Genomic DNA, 13958 nt, shown 5'->3' with positions numbered 1-13958 from the left:
AAAGAAAGAAAGAAAGAAAGAAAGAAAGAAAGAAAGAAGAAAGAAAGAGGTGAAGGGATAGGGGAAGGAAGGAAGGAAAAGAGAGGAGAAAAAGGAACCAGGAGGACTCCGTTTATTTTCACCAGCACCAGAAATGTACGTTGCTTCCAAGAGGTGTCAGTTCTGCCTTAGGAATGAGGCAATGTTTTGTTTCTGATGCAGTTCTCAAGCCAGTAAACACTGGATCAGGGAAGTTATGAAATCGTCTTTCCTAAACATTCTCAAAAATAAACCAGGAGAGGAGTTCCCACTGTGGCGCAGAGGTTTAAAGATCCAGTGTTGCCCCAGCTGTGGCGGAGGTCACATCTGCAGCTCTGATTCCATCCCCGGGCCTGGGAATTTCCATATGCTGGAAGTGCAGGGAAGAAAAAAAATCAAGCTAAGGGACTTGTATGGAGAGTGTATAAACAACTCTTACAACTCCATAACAAAATGACCAACCAGAAAAGGGTCTGAATAAACGTTTATCTGAATAAGATATACAAAGATGGATACACAGACAAAAGGTGATCAGAATCATTAGCCATCAGGGAAATGCAAAGCAAAACCCCAAAGACATACCACTTCATACTGTGAGGATGGCTGGAATCAAAAAGACAGATGTTGCCGAGGGTGCGGCCCTAAAAAGACAAAAATCAAAGAGAGACAGACGTCAGGGGAGTTCCATTGTGGCTTAGCGGTAACAACCCTGATGGTATCCATGAAGATGCAGGTTCAATCCCTGGCCCCAGTCAGTGGGTTTAGGATCTGGCGTTGCCATGAGCTGTGGTGTAGGTCACAGACACGGTTTGGACCCGTGTTGCTGTGGCGCTGGTGTAGGCCAGCAGCTGCAGCTCTGATTCGACCCCTAACCTGGAACTTCCATATGCTGCAGATGTGGCCCTGAAAAGAAAAAAAAAAAAAGGCAGATGCTGGTGTGGATGTGGAGAAATCAGAATCTTCCTACACCCCTGGTGGGAATGTAAAATGGTGCTGCTTGGAAAACAGTCTGGCAGTTTCCCAAAAGGATAAACATAGAGTTACCATGTGACCCAACCACTCCACTCCTTGGTGTGTACCCAGTAGAAATGAAAATATATGTCCACACGGAAGCATGCACACAAATGTTTATAACTATTATTCAGAACAACCAAAAAGTGAAAGCAATGACCGCCTATCAAATTAAATGGAGTAGAGCCGCACAAGGAATGTGATTTAGCAACAAAAAGGAGAAGTACCTGCTACAACCGGGAGAAACCTAGAACTCATACTAAGTGAAAAAAGCCAGTCACAAAAGACCATATGTATTTGATTCCGGCTTTTTGTTCATTTGTTTGGTTTTGGTTTTATTTGTTTGGTTTTTTTTTTGCTTTTTAGGGCTGCACCTGTGGCATATGAAAGTTCCCAGGTCAAATCAGAACTACAGCGGCCAGCCTAAGCCACAACCACAGCAATATGGGATCCGAGCTGACTCTGCGACCTACACCACAGCTCACGGTCACATCCGAGCTGACTCTGTGACCTACACCACAGCTCACACCGGATCCTTAACCCACTAAGCGAGGCCAGGGATCGAACCCACATACCCATGGATACTAGTTGGGCTTGTTACCACTGAGCCATGACGGGGACTTCCTACGTGATTCTGTTTATATGAAATGCCTAGAATACGCACATCTGTAGAGGCAGAAAGCATATTAGTGGTTGCCTAGGGCTTGGGGTCAGAGGAGGGTAGAAGATTATGGCTAAGGCATACAATGTGGCTTTATGGGTGACAAAAATTGTTCTAAAATTGATTGTGGTGGTGGGAGTTTCCTGGTGGTACAGTGGTTAGGATTTGGCGCTTTCACCACTGTGGCTCAGGATTCAATCCCTGGTCTGGGAACTGAGATCCCACATCAAGCCACTGCACACCATAGCCCAAAAAAAGATAAAAAATAAAATTGATTTTGATGATGGTTGTACAACTCTGTGACTATCCTAAAGCATACATTGAATTGTACACTTCAAATGGGTTATTTGTACCCTACATGAATTGTATGTCAATAATGCTGCTTAAAAAGTAATCTAAATCAGGAGTTTCCGTCGTGGCTCTATGGTTAAGGAATCTGACTAGGAACCATGAGGTTGTGGGTTTGATCCCTGGCCTCGCTCAGTGGGTTAAGGATCTGGTGTTGCTGTGAGTTGTGTTGTAGGTCACAGACGCAGCTCGGATCCTGAGTTGCTATGGCTGTAGTGTAGGCTGGCAGCTACAGCTCTGATTAGACCCCTGGGAACTTCCATGTGCCATGGGTGCGGCCCTAGAAAAGACATAAAAATAAAAATAAATAAAAAGTAATCTAAATCAGAAGTTCCCACTGTGGTAGAGTGGGTTAAGCATCCGACTGCAGCAGTCCATTTCTGGTTTGTACCATACTTTAGATTCTACCTATAAGTAAATTATATGGTATTTGTCTCTTTCTTTCTGACTTACTCACTCAGTATGAGCATCTGTAGTTGCATCCATGTTGCTGCAAATGGCATTATTTCATTCTTTTTTATGGCTGAATAGTATCCACTGTGTAAATGCACACATTTTTTTTTTCTTGTCTTTTTGTCTTTTTAGGGCCACACCTGAAGTTCCCAGGCTGGGGGAGAATCGGAACTGTAGCTGCTGGCTACACCACAGCCATAGCAACACCAGATCAAAGGCGCGTCTGTGACTCACACCACAGCTCACAGCAACACGGATCCTTAACCCACTGAGCGAGGCCAGAGATCGAAACGCATCTTCATGGATGCTAGTCAGAGTCATTTCCGATGAGCCACAACAGGAATTCCTGTACCATGTCTTCTTAATCCATTCATCTGTCGATGGACATTTAGGTTGTGTCCATGTCTTGGCTAAGTGAATAGTGCTGCAGTGAACACAAGCGTGCATGTATCTTTTTTTAATAGTAGTTTTGTCCAGATACACATCCAGGAGCGGGATTGCTGGATCATGTGATAGTTCTATATTTAATTTTCTGAGGAATCTCCATACAGTTTCCCACAGTGCTTGTACAAATTTACACTCCTACCATCAGAGTAGGAGGGTTCCCTTTTCTCCACACCCTCTCCAGCATTTGTTATTTGTAGACTGATTAATGATAGTCATTCTGACCCGTGTGAGGTGTTACCTCATTGTAGTTTTGATCTGCATTTCTCTAATAATTAGTGATGTTGAGCATTTTTCATGTGCCTGTTGGCATCCATATGTCTTCTTCGGAGAAATGTCTATTTAGGTCCTAAGGGCAGGGACCTCTTGGCAGGAAGAGGAATTGGGGGCCCACGTTTCAGGGAGGCAAGCTCAGGGGCATGTGTGGGAGAGACCCTGTTTCCTGCAGAATCCAGTGGGAGAATCTCTCAGGCATAACAAGTGCATCCTATGTGAGCGCATTTATGTCACATTCAAGGTCAAAACTAATCTACAGTCAGAATAATGGGTACCTGGGGGGTTGGGGCAAGGGGTACAAAGGAGGGAGACTCCTGGGCTCTGTGTGGTCTATATCTTTTTCTCTTTTTTTTCTTTAATGGCTGCACTCACGGTATATGGAGACTGAATCTGAGCCACAGCAGCAATCCACTTAGCCTCTGCAGCAACCCTGGATCCTTTAACCCACTGTGCTGGGCCAGGGATTGACCCTGCACCCTGAGGCGACTTAAGCCACCACAGTCAGATCCTTACCCCACCGCACCACTGCGCAAACTCCCTGTAGGTTCTCTATCTTGATCTGAGTGGTGATTAGGCAAACGTATTCATAACGTAAAAAGCCATCAAAGCTCTCTGTTTAAAATTCATGAACTGGACACCCTAGGTCAACATAGATTTTTTTTTTTTTTTAATTATTCCAGTGGGAGTATCCTGCCCTCATCCTGGCCCCAGCCAGCTTCACATGCCCTAGAAAAGCAGATTCCCAGGCGTCCCCATCCCTAGTGAGTGGAGCAGTGAGACTCCCCCCAGAGGCAGGGGGCCTGTTCCACCCGCTCAACTGGCCCTTCTGCCCCCATTTCCTTCTCAGTTTCAGAATCTTAAAGTTAGTGCCAGAAGGGGTAGGCTCTCATTTTACGGAGGAGGAAGCAGGAAGCGGAGAGATAGAGGAATGTGAATGCGGAGGCGGGGGGTGGGGGTGGGGGAGCGAGGCAATGGGGCGGTGGCCGGAGGTGGGGACTCAGACCTCCGCAGTCCAGGACTCCGGCTCGACTGCAAGTCCATGACCCCCGGCAGGGAGGCGGGCGCGGGGGGGGGAGTGAAAACCCTAAAGGCAGAGCTCCACCCCTCTTCCTCCCAGTTAAGAGCAAGAGCTGAGCTCTGGATGGCCCATCAGACTCTGCTTAGTGAGGTCTTTGCACAGCCTACATCCAGAAGGGAGCTTCCGGAAGGCAGGAGGGTTTCCTACTGGACGAGATTCCAGGACCCACCCAGCTGGGCGGGGCACCCACGAAGCCTGGGCAGAGGGCCAAGGCTGGCCCCTCCTTGGGGCGTGGCCCTGAGGACGAGCCCCGGGGGCTGTAGGCCTAAGAGATCTCACCCCTCCCAGAATTTCAAGAGTCACAGGACCCAGAAGGGAAGAGGAGATGCTTTCACTTTACAACGACAGACCAGGTGCCAGTGACAGGGACGGAGTAGGATAGTTACACAGGTGGTTGTAGACGTCCCAGTAAGGGGCGATAGACAGGGAAACCTAGGGAAGTTGGAGAGACCACTGCAAGTGAATAATAATCGCTCAAGAGAGTCTTCAGAACAAGGCAGCCTTGCTCGAGAGTGGAGGCAGAGATATGCCTCAGGTCATTGGGTGGGGTTGGGGTGAGGCCTGCATTCAGGTTCAGACTGAGGGCAGGAAGTGAAGGACCACCCTTCTGCTGATTTGAATAAGCACCACACGGTCCTAGTTTGACTTATAGGGTCAACTACTCTCTTACCAGATACCAAGGAGGTGCTACCTCTTGAACAAAGAGGAAGAGGTGGGTCTTTTCCCACCCCAACTCCCCTTGGATGATAAACAAGTAGCCCATCTAAACCTCAGGGCAGAGCCTCCTTGCCTGCCCACCCGCTTGCATCTCTCACAAGCGTCTTTTTCTTTCTTTCTTTCTTTCTTTTTCTTTCTTTCTTTCTTTCTTTCTTTCTTTCTTTCTTTCTTTCTTTCTTTCTTTCTTTCTTTCTTTCTTTCTTTCTTTCTTTCTTTCTTTCTTTCAAGTTTTTAGGGCCGCAACCAGGGCATGTGGAGGTTCCCAGACTAGGGGTCGAATTGGAGCTACAGCTGCCGGCCACAGCCACAACCACAGCAAAGCGGGATCCAAGCCACATCTGCGACCTACACCACAGCTCACGGCAACGCCAGATCCTTAACCCACTGAGCAAGGCCAGGGATTGAACCCAAAACCTCATGGTTACCAGTCGGATATTCTGCTATGCCATGATAGGAACTTCACAAGCATCTTATCTTAATAAATCTCTTTTTTACCTATCACTTGGTCTCTCGCTGAATTCTTTCTGCACTGAGGCACAAAGAACCTGAACCTCAGTAAGTCCAGACACCAGGTGAGTGAAAAACCATGGGTTCAAGTCCCAGGGTGGGTTTCAGCTGGGTCTGAGTCCCGCCACGTGGGTTCAAGTCCCAATCTGGCTGGGCTTAAGTCATTAGTGCTGTCAGTTTCACCAGCACCTTGAAGTCCTAAAATAGGAAGTTAAATCCTTCCCATCAAGGCTTCTCCTGATCCCGCTCTGTCTACCCCCACCCCCACCAGCCCCATCTCTCCCCGGGTCCACCTCCAACTCCTGAATTGTGCTCCCACCACACGCCCTGCACCCCAAAGTCACATGTTGAAGTCCTGCAATACTTCAGACTGCGACTGCCTAATTAAAGAGGTAATTAAGTTCCATGCGGTCAGGTGGATGGGCACGCATCCAAAATGACTTGATAAAGACAGGAGGACGCAGACGCGCACAGAGGGAAGACCGGGGTGGTGCTGCGCGTGGTGGGGCGTCTCCAAGCCAAGGAGAGAGGCCTGGAGGAAACCACCCTGCCAGCGCCTTGGACTTCCTGCCTCCAGCACAGTGAGAAAACAAATGTCTGTTTTGAGGCTGCCAGGCCTGTGCTCTTGTGTGACAGCCGCCAGAGCAAACTAAGCAAGACAACTTCCAAGGTCAGTGTCACACCTTTTCACACGGCCTTTGCCCGAGCTGAGCCCCTCCCCACCCCCCAGAGGTGCCGCCCTTCCCTGTTCCCCTCACCCCCTGGCAAGCACCCCCTTCCAGGCTTTGCCAGCAGGTCGATGCTTTTTCCCTTCAAGCTCCCCTGAGTCAGCAAATTGCTCTGCACTGTCTCAGCGCTGTACATGTGTCACCGTTATTATCTCTATGACACCATATTTTGATTTATCTCCTGTCGTTGCCTCCCTGGCCAGACTTGGACCCCAAGACCAGGGCTGTACCTGACTCATCTCCACATTCCCAGCATGAATAACAGATGGCTCAATAAACTGTCTGTCTGTTGGACTGAACTGCACGGAGGAGTTTGCTGAGCGCCTCAGCAGGGCCCTGGCAGGGTCTTGGGGCCTCAGACCCCAGGGCACCCCCTTTCGTGCCTCCGCCCTGCTCCCTGCACAAAGGCTCACCAAGACTTTAAGGCAGGAAGGGGTAGCACTGCCTTAGAGATTGTACAGTCGAAAACAAAAGCCCCAGGGAGGGCAATGCTTAACCCAAAGATATGGGTTGCTGGTGATGACTACGCTGGCTGCCAAGGGCTGAAAATTAGCAGACTGAGGGGAGGGGAGGCTTTTCCCATCTTCCCAAGCCCCTCAAAGCTTAAGTCTGGCTCTTTCTCATGCTGGCCAAAACCAACTCCATCCTGTGAATCAGAGGAAGTGTGTGTGTGTGTGTGTGTGTGTGTGTGTGTGTGTGTGTGTGTGTAATGGGAAGGGGGTGGTTATGTATGAGTTGGGAAAGACCCCCAAACTCACCTGCGGCAAAGCAGGGATAAGGCTAATGGGAAGGGGGTGGTTATGTATGAGTTGGGAAAGACCCCCAAACTCACCTGCGGCAAAGCAGGGATAAGGCTTCTGGTACCCTGGAGAGAGCACAGCGTTTGACGTGTAGACAGGCCTGGGTTTGGAAGTCTAGCTCCTTTGCTGCCAGCAGATTAAATGAGCGGAACATTTGGATAAGAGGTCCCAGCATCGCTCCTGGCCTTTGGCGGGTGCCCGTCGTCCCGGATGTTACCCTCTCCTGATGTCTCTCTTGCACCAGTGCTGAGCCCTGAGCACAGAAGGCATCCTGTTTGGGGCCGGGCTGGCAAGAGTTAACAAGAGAAAGGCAGGTTGCTTCTCGAAAACAAAGGGCCCGGTCAATAAACACAGAGCAGCCGCCATTGATCAGTGAGGGCAAAGTTTCCAAGGGAGCTGCCAGCCAGTTTCTCTGAAATATTTAGAACAAAGCAATCCGGGAAAGCCAGGTTAAGGCTCAAAAGCCCCCGTGGTCTATCTGCCCTGCAGTTGATATCCGCGGAGCACAGGGCTCCTGTCTCTACCCCCAGGACGCCTGGGGATCAGACTGGAATCTGTGTTGCAAGGACTGGAAGGGACCCCCGTCATCCACCAACTCTCTTCTTAACCTGGGGTCCATGTTAAGAATTTAGCCATCTGCGGAGTTCCCATGGTGGCTCAGTGGTTAACGAATCTGACTAGGAACCATGAGGCTGAGGGTTCGATCCCTGCCCTTGCTCAGCGGGTTAACGATCCGGCGTTGCCGTGAACTGTGGTGTAGGTTGCAGACGCAGCTCGGATCCCACGTTGCTGTGGCTGTGGTGTAGGCCGGCGGCTACAGCTCTGATTAGACCCCTAGCCTGGGAACCTCCATATGCCACGGGAGCAGCCCAAGAAATGGCAAAAAGACAAAAAAAAAAAAAAGACAAAAAAAAAAAAAAGAAAAATTAGCTATCTGTGAACCTGGATTGAGGGGGACATGTTGGCCAAGTGTTTCACTCTATTATGAACGCAGGCATCAAACCACAGCAGAATTAGGAGGACTAAGATTTTGTCACTAAGGACAATGACAAGAATCTTCCTAGCTCATTAGCTCATTACAGTTACGGCAGAATTCTTAAAACATCGTTAATATGACTACCTCAAAACTGTGGTAGAGACTGGACCTACCACTAGATCGTGTTAATGCATTAGTAAGTAGATGTATGTATTACTAGAGCACAAATGTGTTCTTCAATATTTCAATAACTGTATTTGGGTATAATTCATTTCCTTTGTCATACTATAACTTGACCAGCCCACCTAAAGTGTCCAGTGGCACAAAAAGGGTTAAAAACTCCTTCTGTTTCAAAACCCACTGTAGATGGGGAAACTGAGGCCCAGAGCAAGTAATGCTTTTCATGGATGGATGGATGGGTGGGTGGGCGAATGGATGGATGGGTGAATGGATGGATAGTTGTCCTTTTGTGTGTGTGCATCTTTTTTTTTTTTAGGACAGCCCCCGCAGCATATGGAGGTTCCCAGGCTAGGGGTCCAATCAGAGCTACAGCTGCTGGCCTATACCACAGCCATAGCCATGCCAGATCCAAGCCACGTCTGTGACCTACACCACAGCTCACAGCAACACCGGATACTTAACCCACTGATCAAGGCCAGGGATCGAACCTGCGTCCTTGTGAATAACTAGCCAGATTCATTTCCTCTGAGCCATGATGGGAACTCCCTGGATGGGTAGTTGAATGGATGGAAGGATGAAGGAAGGGATAGATGGATGGATGGATGGATGAACAGGTGGATGCATGGATGGATGGATGAATAAATAGCTGAATGGACGGACTGATGAATGGATGGATGGTTGAATGGATGCATGTGAAAATGAAAACACAGGAGTTCCCGTCGTGGCGCAGTGGTTAACGAATCCGACTAGGAACCATGAGGTTGCAGGTTCGGTCCCTGCCCTTGCTCAGTGGGTTAATGATCTGGCGTTGCCGTGAGCTGTGGTGTAGGTCGCAGACGCGGCTCGGATCCCGCGGCTCGGATCCCGCTCCGATTGGATCCCTAGCCTGGGAACCTCCATATGCCGTGGGAGCGGCCCAAGAAATAGCTAAAAAGACAAATAAATAAATAAATAAATAAAACATTTAAAAAAAAAGAAAAAAAGAAAATGAAAACACAGCAGAGTAATAATAATAACCTTTATTGACGTCCTGCCTTGAACCAAGCATTAAGTAATTTAATCCTCACAAAGGCCCTATGAGGAAGATAATGTTACTCTCCCACTGAACACGTAAGAAAACTGAGGCACAGAGATGTGAAGTGACTTACTCAAGGCCACACAGCTAGTAAATGGAAGAACTATGATTAAACTCCCTGAACCTTTACTCCAAGCCTCCCCTGCCTATTCTGGACTGGCTCTTCCATAGTCAGCATGATTTAGTGCTGAGCTCTGGGGTCACAGACTAAGGTTTGAATTCCAGTTCTGCCCCTTGCCAGCTGTGTGACTCTGGGCAACTTATTTCACTTCCACCAATTGTAGTTTTCTCACCCGCAACATGAAGAGAGCAGCAGCATCTCCACCACTAGGTCAGGTGTGGATTAATAAGGCAGGGAAAATTCTTAGCACAGTGCCTGGCACATAGTAAGTACTCAAAATTTTTATTTTAATTGATGAAACCAAGGCACAGACTCATTTTAAGTGGTGATATGCACCTACATGCTAAGATCTCCAGAAATTAAGAAAATAAGTGTCAAGGCTAGACCCCAGATCCCAGCTCCTGGTAAGATCAATAGGTGTCAGGAATGAACAAGTTTTGCTTTCAGTTTGGGGGGGGGTGAGGGAGAAAAGGCTGAGATTGGATGCAAATATATACAAACATCAGAATTAGTACTTCCAGGAGTTCCCGTCGTGGCGCAGTGGTTAACGAATCCGACTAGGAACCATGAGGTTGCGGGTTCAGTCCCTGCCCTTGCTCAGTGGGTTAACGATCCGGCGTTGCCGTGAGCTGTGGTGTAGGTTGCAGACGCGGCTCGGATCCCGCGTTGCTGTGGCTCTGGCGTAGGCCGGTGGCTACAGCTCCGATTCAACCCCTAGCCTGGGAACCTCCATATGCCGCGGAAGCGGCCCAAGAGATAGCAACAACAACAACAACAAAAGACAAAAAGACAAAAAAAAAAAAAAAAAAAAAAAAAATTAGTACTTCCATACAGTGTGGAAAGTGAGAAAAGAATAACTTCATGGCAGAGACATTAGGTAAGCACTGCCTGGACCAGCTGATCAAGGTTAAAATGAATAGTGAGAAGTCATACTGATAGCACATACCTTTGTTACGATATAAGGAGAGTGGTGCTTTACTTTCACCTTCCAAAAACCTATCACTGCTGTCTAATCAGGAGAAAAGCATCAGACAAACTCAAATTAAAGGACGTTCTACAAGCATGCCTCGACAGTTGTCAAGGTCATCCGAAATAAGGGAAGTCTGAGAAACTCTGGCAGCCAAACGGAGCCTAGAGAAACGTGATAACTAAATGTCCTAGGGGACCCTGGGTGGGATCCTGGAACAGAAAAGGCATATTAGGTAAAAACTAAGGAAAGTGAATGAAGTCTGGACTTGCTTTAATAATAATGTATCAAATACTGTTTCATTTATTGAAACCTACATACCATACACATGCAAGATAGGAACCTTAAGGAAAATTGGACGTAGGTTCAAGGAAACTCACTGTATTATTTTTGCAATGTTTCTATTCCTCTCATTCTCTTCTAAAATGAAAGCAATCTTTTTAAAAATAGCATATCTAGGTGGTAAAGTTACAGGCAATTTCTTTTCTTAATTGTACTTCCATTTTCTAAGTGGTCTGTGTGGAGTATGTGTTGCTTTGGTCATCAGAAAAATAATTCAATAAACTTTTTTTTAAAAAAAAAGAATGAATGGATGTTTAGCCCTTTGAGACAGAGTGCTATATAAATACAAGTATAATTAGAGTTGTTCCTTGGGCAGCGATTAAAACCCACTTTATCATTCTGCACCCAGGAGGCTGCAGCCACGAGGGCCTGGCACACTCCCCAGGATAGAGTGGCATGCCTCTGAAACCTGCCAGCAGTTTCCTGTCTGGGATGGGCTCTCGCAGCAATGGAGGGGGGGGAGTCAGGGCCGTTGCTGCCGTGGCCAGAGGCTCGTCCTAGGTAAGTCTATACTCTGTCTAGAGGCAAATTAGCCCCAAGAAAATCCTGTCCACCAGTTCCCAGTGTCAGCCTGCTCTGGACCTAGGAGTCAAGGGAACCAAAAAAAGAGCCTCTGTTCCTCCCATATAAACAAAAGAAAGACAAGACCATACCAGCCAGGGCCACTTGCTCTGTCCCAGATATGTTCATTCACCACCATTGACCTCAGTTTTATAAAGCAAATCCTCTATTAATTTTTTAAAAACTTTTTTTTTTTTTTTTTTTTAGGGCCATACCTGCATCATATGGAAGTTCCCAGGCTAGGGGTTGAATCCAACCTGCAGCTGCCAGCCTACGCCCCAGCCACAGCAATGCCAGGTCCGAGCCACATTTGCGAACTGCACCACACCTCACGGCAACACGGGCATACCTGACCCACTGAGCGGGCCAGGGATTGAACCTGCATCCTCGTGGATACTAGTCGGGCTCTTCATCCACTGAGCCACAACAGGAACTCTTATTTTACTCCTCTTTTAAGGCTGTGGCTTAGAGAAGTCTGAGGATCAGCAGCAGAAGATAAACTGTGATCTGCTCACTTGCCACCAGAACTGCCTGTCTCTAACCCTCTCGGGGATGGGCTGTGCCCATGGCAGATGCCGGACCACACCGGGGCGGGGGAGAGGATGCAGGAGGAGGGAGTGCTGACAGGGCAGGGGCAGCAATGGTGGGCAGAGGACTTCCCACAACACCCTCCACTACCACCCACATACCAAGGACACCGTGAGCAACAGCCAGCTTATTTCCAGGCTCAACCCCAACCCAAATGTTAATTCCAGCTTTGGGCCATAAGGAATGTGGCACTGCCCCCCACCCCCCACCCCGGGCTGCACTCCTGTTCAGTTCCCAAAGGCTTCTTCATTATCTGGTATCCAAGTCACAGGTGGACAGGCTCTTGGTGGTGACCTCGGAAGCCAGGTATGGGGGAGAGGCAGTGTTGAGACACTTCTAATTATAATGGGACTGGGACAAGACTTTTGGAGTATTATCAACAAAAACCCCAGCTTTGTAGGAAACACGTAGGAAAGGGTTTGATTCCTTTCTAAACACACTGACTTGGAAGTTCCCTTGTGGCGCAGCGGGTTAAGGACCCGTGTTGTCACTGCAGCGGCTGGGGCCATGTTGTGGCGCAGATTCAATCCCTGCCCCAGGAACTTCCATACGCTGCAGGCATGGCCAAAAAACCCAACTGACTTGTTACTTTTAAAGTGGTGCCATCAGGAGTTCCCACTGTGGTGCAGCAGAAACGAATCTGATTAGTATCCACGAGGATGCAGGTTCGATCCCTGGCCTCACTCAGTGGGTTGGGGATCCGGTGTTGCTCTAGCTGTGGTGTAGGCTGGCAGCTGCAGCTCCAATTCAACCCCTAGTCTGGGAACTTCCATGTGCCAAGGGTGCAGTCCTAAAAAGCCAAAAAAAAAAAAAGGGTGCTCTCAAAGACTGTAAGCTTATGGGGGGAGATTCTTCCGGAGTACACTCAGCTCTTCAGAAATTGCCTCTGGAGCCACCTTTGATCAAAACTGATCCACCTGCCTGACTGTCCAAGGTTTTTACCGATACAGGAACCAAATGACTTTTCAGCCATGCCAATATCCAAATCCAGGTTCCAAAGCTCTGCCCTGCGGAGGCCACTCCCAAGAACCCCAGGCACAGTCTGAGGAATGGCTGCTTGCTAAGAATATCCTTTCCCTGTTGTTGTGAGACACTCTGCTTTTACAGTCAGGTCAAAGCTAATGTATGCTGCCCTCTTCTTTCCCTGAAGCCCAGTGAGGGCCCCAAACCGGTTCTCAGACAGAGGAAGAGTGTGGGACACCCCCACCCACCAGACCTGGTTCTGCCTCCCCCGGAAGCAGGGCCCAGGCTCTCCTCCCTCCCAGCACAGCCGGGCACTGGGACGGGCCCAGGCTCCATTTTTCCCGGCTAATGAGTCTTAAGTGTTTGGCTTGGGTTCCTGCCAGGCCTACTCCTATGAGGAGGAGGGGGGAGGGGTGGGAGAAAAGGAACGGGACAAAGCTCCTGCCAGCTCGGCTCCACTGGCTCCCAGGAGGGCTGGCACGGACCCACCCAGGGGTACAGCCAGACACCCATTTGAGGACCCCTGTCTTCCCCTCCACTTCAGGGGGCTCCCTCAAATGCAGATTTCTGGGCACACCTACTAGACTGGAATGAGGCTGGCCCAGGAGTGTGCATTTTTAATAAGCATCCCAGGAGATCTTGATGTGGTGAAGGCTAACCACCACAGCTCTAGGAATTTAACGATGGGAATTCTGGGCTCGTTTGAAATTGCCTCTATGTGCATTTTTCTAAAGAGTGCACAGCTTTCGTCCAATTCTCAAATTAAGTCAACAGCCCCCATAGGCCTTAAAACAAAATCCCAGAAGGCCATAAGCATTTCTGGTTAATGTGGAGTTCCCATTGTGGCGCAGTGGAAACAAATCTGACTCGTATCCATGAGGATGCAGGTTCTAGCCCTAGCCTCAGTCAGTGGGTCGGGGATCCAGCGTTGCTGTGAGCTGTCGTGTAGGTCACGGACATGGCTCAGATCCTGAGTGGCTGTGGCTGTGGTGCAGGCCAGCAGCTCTAGCTCCAATCTGACCTCCAGCCTGGGTTTCAAGGTCCCTTAGGGATCAAAGAAACCAACCCCCTTGAGAGAACGGGTAGATTTCTAAATAGTATCTGGTCCTCTCTTTCACTGGCCAGACATCTAAACTATATTTCC

This window comes from Sus scrofa, unplaced genomic scaffold (assembly GCF_000003025.6).
Source record: "Sus scrofa isolate TJ Tabasco breed Duroc unplaced genomic scaffold, Sscrofa11.1 Contig414, whole genome shotgun sequence".
Lineage (NCBI taxonomy): Eukaryota > Metazoa > Chordata > Mammalia > Artiodactyla > Suidae > Sus > Sus scrofa.
Note: the sequence above shows the minus strand (reverse complement) of the source record.